We start from the raw sequence: 6,374 nt of genomic DNA on the forward strand, positions 1-6,374 counted from the left end.
GGTAGTTGGTCAGATTTGTATCTGCAAACCGTTTTGAATCGGGTGCTTACTTGCCGAGATATTACTTAAGCACTACCGCTAGGGTTAGGGTTAGGGTTAGGGTAGTGCTTAGAAGCAACATTGCTAAGAGTGTATTCTAGGCGGTCAAACTTGGTATCATTACAAAGGTATGTTGGTACAGATTTGTAATCTGCAAACCGTTTTGAAATCGGGTACTTACTTGCCGAAATATGACTTAAGGACTACCGCTAGGGTTAGGGTTAGGGTTAGGGTAGTGCTTAGAAGCAACATTGCTAAGAGTGTATTCTAGGCGGTCAAACTTGCTATCATTAAAATATTGTTGGTACAGATTTGTAATCTGCAAACCGTTTTGAAATCGGGTGCTTACTTGCCGAGATATGACTTAAGCACTACCGCTAGGGTTAGGGTTAGGGTTAGGGTTAGGGTAGTGCTTAGAAGCAACATTGCTAAGAGTGTATTCTAGGCGGTCAAACTTGGTATCATTACAAAGCTATGTTGGTACAGATTTGTAGTCTGCAAACCGTTTTGAAATCGGGTGCTTACTTGCCGAGATATGACTTAAGCGCTACCGCTAGGGTTAGGGTTAGGGTTAGGGTAGTGCTTAGAAGCAACATTGATAAGAGTGTATTCTAGGCGGTCAAACTTGGTATCATTACAAAGGTATGTTGGTACAGATTTGTAATCTGCAAACCGTTTTGAAATCGGGTGCTCACTTGCCGAGATATGACTTAAGCACTACCGCTAGGGTTAGGGTTAGGGTTAGGGTAGTGATCAGAGGCAACATTGCTAAGAGTGTATTCTAGGCGGTCAAACTTGGTATCATTACAAAGGTATGTTGGTACAAATTTGTAATCTGCAAACCGTTTTGAAATCGGGTGCTTACTTGCCGAATTCTGACTTAAGTACTACCGCTAGGGTTAGGGTTAGGGTTAGGATAGTGCTTAGAAGCAACATTGCTAAGAGTGTATTCTAGGCGGTCAAACTAGGCATCATTACAAAGGTATGTTAGTACAGATTTGTAATCTGCAAACCGTTTTGAAATCGGGTGCTTACTTTCTCTCCACGTACTCTACTATACACTTCAAGTGATAAAAGTAACGCACGCTTCGTAATATTGACGCCATTGACACATACACACTCACTCACTCACCCACCCACTAAATCACTCACTCACTTACTCACTCACTCACTCACTCACTCACTCACTCACTCACTCACTCACTCACTCACTCATTGACTCAACCACTCAACCACTCACTCACTCACTCACTCACTCACTCACTCACAAAGATATTAATTCCGTAATGTTGCTACTTACTTCATGAAATGCCCCTTCGTTATTACGACTTCTTTCATCAAACTGAAGCAAAGGTATGTCAGCAGCGTGTTGCATGACGGGCTGGCTGGCTTTCCTGATCTCCAAGCAGATGCTAGCACCTGGATCGTTATTATTATTTTGCTTCTGTTTCTGCATTTAGTACTCTTTTATGAACCTATTCTTAACGCCCTGTTTAAAAAAAATTAAGAATACAGTAAGTACTGAACCCTGGGCTTTCAAGAAATACCAAGGAGGTTTCATTCAACATCCTTTCTGCTTGGATACCGGCGCGGATACAACATGGCTGGCGCATGGACCTCACAGTTTAGACTAAGTCTAGACGGTTCGCAGCGCAAGACAAGAAGCGTAAGCGTTGTTAATTTCCTAAGTTGTTAAACGTCCGGGGCTTGTAATTAGATTTGCAGAAGACTAGTCAAAACCTGGGAAGTGGAAACCTTTTGCCAATGGAAATTGGGTGCATTAACGTTATTATATACAGCCACAGATAATCTTATTGTTTGCTGCACTAATGAGGAAGAGTATGGAAGTTAAACACACATCACTACCAGCGGACCAGCCCCCTGCTGTAGTGGCTTGCACATGTGTGGCCCAAGGGCTACAGAAATGGAGATGGGCGCCATCCCTACGCATCTTTTACTGATGTACGGGTAATTTTAACTTTAACTTACAGTGACAGAGGCAACTTTGAAGACGGGAAACTCATCCAAAAGCCCGAACACTGTGTTGATTTTTAATCTTATTACTTAAGGTACAAACTTGAAAAAGAAATATGATAGAAAAAAGAAGAGATGGAGCTGACATTCCCATACGATCACCCCCCTCCCCAATTTGCTGGTAGCTTTTAAATGTAGCAGACGTGTAGCTTGTATAGGCTAAAACTAAACGTCACAATGCCATATTTGAACGTAATACAAACAATGTGAATGTGTCAGATCTCATGTCTGTACTCCTATATTTACATGAAACTCGGTGAAACTACATACGACGATCTACGTAGTCTTCTCTTCCTTCTCTGCAAGGTCGCCATCTTTGTATCGACATAAACCGTCATGCAGTGCGCTGGGGTTTGGTAAACAGGCTACTTTGAGATCGTCAACTTATATGATTTTATTGCCACATTTTAAAACGATGCTTTGTTTGGTTGTTGATTTGAGAGTAAATCATGTATCTCTTGCACATGCACTTGTTTTTGGGCGGTCGTAACATACATGAAATTTGCCCTGATCTTTCTCTCTTTCTCTGTCTCTTTTCGTCTCTCCTTCTATCTCTCTTTGTCTCTCTCTCTTTCTCAAATAAACACCTGCAAATAAAGTATAGATTACCTTTTACAGATTGCAGATTTACAAATTCATATCTTAATGAAACCTGCAAGAGGCACGGCATGATGGTTCTCTGGTAACTTTAGGTCAAATGCCAGTCAGAAAAGAGGAAGTGAAACTCGCTACACCATCGAAATCAAGCAGTGATTATCTAACACATAAAATGTACGAAACCTACAAATAGTTCAGGACAATTAACGCTTATTATATTTCAGCCATACATAGTATGGTGAAATATATTGTATTCGTAATGTTTCTTTCTTTCTTTCTTTCTTCTTTCTCCTGTCAAATCTTCAAAGTGATTCATCTCCGCCGTTCCTGGACCGAATGACCTGAAATTTGGCACAGGGGTAGAATGGGCCAATACCTTGATGCTTTTTTCTCAGTTTTTTCATATCTGCCTCTAAAATGATTTTATTGAGATTTTTTGGTCAATTTTAGACCAAAACTGTATATTTTGGCCCCTGTACCCTGGTATTACAACCAAATGAGCTGAAATTTGACAGAGATGTGCCTTGCTAATGCCCCCTTATAAATTCGATAACACTTTTGGTGTGCAGTACAACAAAATGCTTATTTTTGCGATTTTTTGACCAATTTTTGACCAAAAAAGGACACTTTTGGCCCCTGTACCCTGGTATTACAACCAAATGAGCTGAGATTTGACAGAGATGTGCCTTGATAATGCCCCCATATAAATTCAATAACACTTTTGGTGTACAGTACAACAAAATGCTTATTTTTGCGATTTTTTGACCAATTTTTGACCAAAAAAGGACACTTTTGGCTCCTGTACCTTGGTATTGCAACCGAATGAGCTGAAATTTGACACAGATGTTCCTTGATAATCCCTTCATATAAATTCAATAACACTTTTGGTGTACAGTGCAACAAAATGCTTATTTTTGCGATTTTTGGCCAATTTTTGACCAAAAAAGGACACTTTTGGCTCCTGTACCCTGGTATTACAATTAAATGACCTGAAATTTGGTATAGATAGGCATTAGATACTTGGTAACAAGATTCAAGTAAAATTTTGACATAAACAACTTTAAAATGATTGATTTTGGCACTTTTCTGAGGGGAAATTTGTTTTCTTTTGGCCTCCTGACGTGACCTTCCGTGACCCCGCACAGAGCCACACCTGTGCGCGTCAGCCGGAGAGTTAATTGAATCAAAGACCTAGCCAATCAGCGAAGAGGAGGCCAAAGGCTAATTAATATTCATAAGCGGGGCCTCATGATCCCGTATATAGCAGTGTTCCCGCCAGGGGGAGCGAAGCCCGCCTAAGGCTCTCGCATTTTAGACTATTCAGAAGGCTTTATATTGCATCAGTTCTTAGGGGCATATCTATGATAATCGCAGCAGTCACTTAACTTCTCTTCAGGAGTTTAGCGTAAAACTATTTCAGGTCAAACCGTCAAAGGCAACTAAAAACAAACTTTAACGTTACTGAGTTTAACAGTACTTATAACTTGTTATCCGAAGTTGAAACGCTAGCGATGGTATTATCGCTGCGCTGTTAGCTCCGTGCGACTGTTGTTGACGGTCTTATTACGGTATATTTTGCACCCCTGTACCCTGGTATGAGTAACATTTGGTATAGATAGGCATAAGATAGTTGGTAAAATGATCCAAGTAAAATTTTTGGCATAAAGTACTGTAAAAGGCTTAATTACAGCCCTTTTTTTTAGGGTAAATTGGTTTTCTTTCGTTCTCCATGCCATGACCTTTCGGACGTTCACCCCACAGAGCCGACATCTGCACCTGCGTCTAGCCGGCAGGAAGAGTTAATCCAATTAATGGTTCAGCCAATCAGCGAAGAGGAAAGCGAAGGCTAATTAATATTCATAAGCGGGACCACACAATACGTTAACTTGAAGATTCAGGCCGTACAGACTTCTCGCCAGGATTTTTTCAAAGCGTCGGACGGGTCCGGGGGCCGCCGAATGTCCCTGGCGGGGTCCAGGGGCAGGGCCCCTGTGGGGGGGGGGGGGGGGTCAGGTTGGCGAAGCCCCCCGGAAGCTCTTGCATTTTAGACTATTGAGAAGGCTTCTTTCATCAGTTTTTTTAGGGCCATATCTACGATAATCGTAGCAGTCACTTACTTCTCTTCAGCAGTTTGACTTTAAAATATTTCGGGTCAAAGCTTCAAAGACAACTAAAACCTCATAAACAACAAACTTTACTTAGCTCAACAGTATACAAAAATATTGTACGGGTTGCCATCCTTAGTTGAAGCGCTTATTTATAGCGCTAATATCTTCGCTGCGCCGTTAGCCGCCGTGCGACTTTTGTTGACGGTCTGATATCCCTACGTCACCGCCTCGCTGATATTCCCACGGACATGTTTCAAGAAAAATACCCAGCAAAAAACGCTGTTCTGCGTCAAATTCTATTCTATAAAACATGTGGGTCAGTGTTACAGTCTAAATATTTTGTAGAAGCACCGCTGTAGGAAAGAAGGTCCAAGCAATGTAAAACAACACGTAGCATGAAGTTCGCTGTCAACTGGCACACAGCACATGACTGTTTGAAACTCTAAGTCTAATCAACAGCCGTGTTTGATTGATAGCCGGCGGTCCTTTGATGAAGTCGGCGAAAGGTGCGTTAGTTAGAAAATCTGCGTTTAGTTTTGATACGTAATTATAAGTTAGACAGTGGCGAGTATGATTATTTTCTCATCAATATTTCTCTTCAGAATTATTTGAACTTAATTGTACATCTACACAATTGGCTTACCTGTGCAATGTTTATATGATTAATGATCAGTGTACTGAAATCATGTGTAACGTATGGCTCCTAGTCAATAGATCAGCATTTTCTCTATAGTGACCACCTGTCTATAGTGGCCACATTTCCTAGTGCTGTTGTTGTTTGACATAAACTTTGAACATTGAAATTGTAAGTTACTTTAAACTGCCAGAGTTTCAGCCCAATAAAACACTCTCAGCGCCAGGGTATGAACAGACTGACCAGACAGACGAAAATAAATCCTCGAACAAGGTTCAATCGTATCTTCCGGGTCTGGCAGGAAGTTGTTAAACTAAAATAAGAATAGGCTCGATGGCTGATTGCATACAAAGTAAAACAGTTTAACAGTTTTACAGCTTGAAGAAAACAAACGCTCCTACAGTATGTACCTGCACCTGCTTGATAATTATTAAATCGTATGCCCTACTTGAATAAAAAAAGTTCACTACAATAATAAATGTACCCACATCACAAGGAGCTTATACTTTTTTAAACTTACACCTAGTTATCGTACTGAAAATTGTTTATGACATTACATGAAGTCATTTAACAATTTTCAGTCATGATGAAAATTTTCTGAATGAAAGGTGTGATTATTGTCATTTTCTGAAAAATAGAAGCAAGCTCTGTTTTTACCTGGAATTAATTCACAATACCAGTCCACTTTGGGGGATAATGTACTGTTAAGAGGATGTTCCATTTTTGCGCAGGGGTGATTTGGAACAGTCCAATGTTGCGTGGGAAGGGGTATGGCTGAAATATGCTGTATTTGCTCTTAAGCAAATGTCGGCCTTTCTAGTTATTGTACTTTATTGTGGAAACAAATATTAGAAATACAAGACGAAAAATTCATAAAACGCCACCGCCGGAAATACACCTAGTGTCAACAATACAAAACGGACAAACATGTAAGGCGACAGAAGTAGTTGTTATACCATGAC

Source organism: Branchiostoma floridae, chromosome 9 (assembly GCF_000003815.2).
Source record: "Branchiostoma floridae strain S238N-H82 chromosome 9, Bfl_VNyyK, whole genome shotgun sequence".
Taxonomy (NCBI): Eukaryota; Metazoa; Chordata; class Leptocardii; order Amphioxiformes; family Branchiostomatidae; genus Branchiostoma; species Branchiostoma floridae.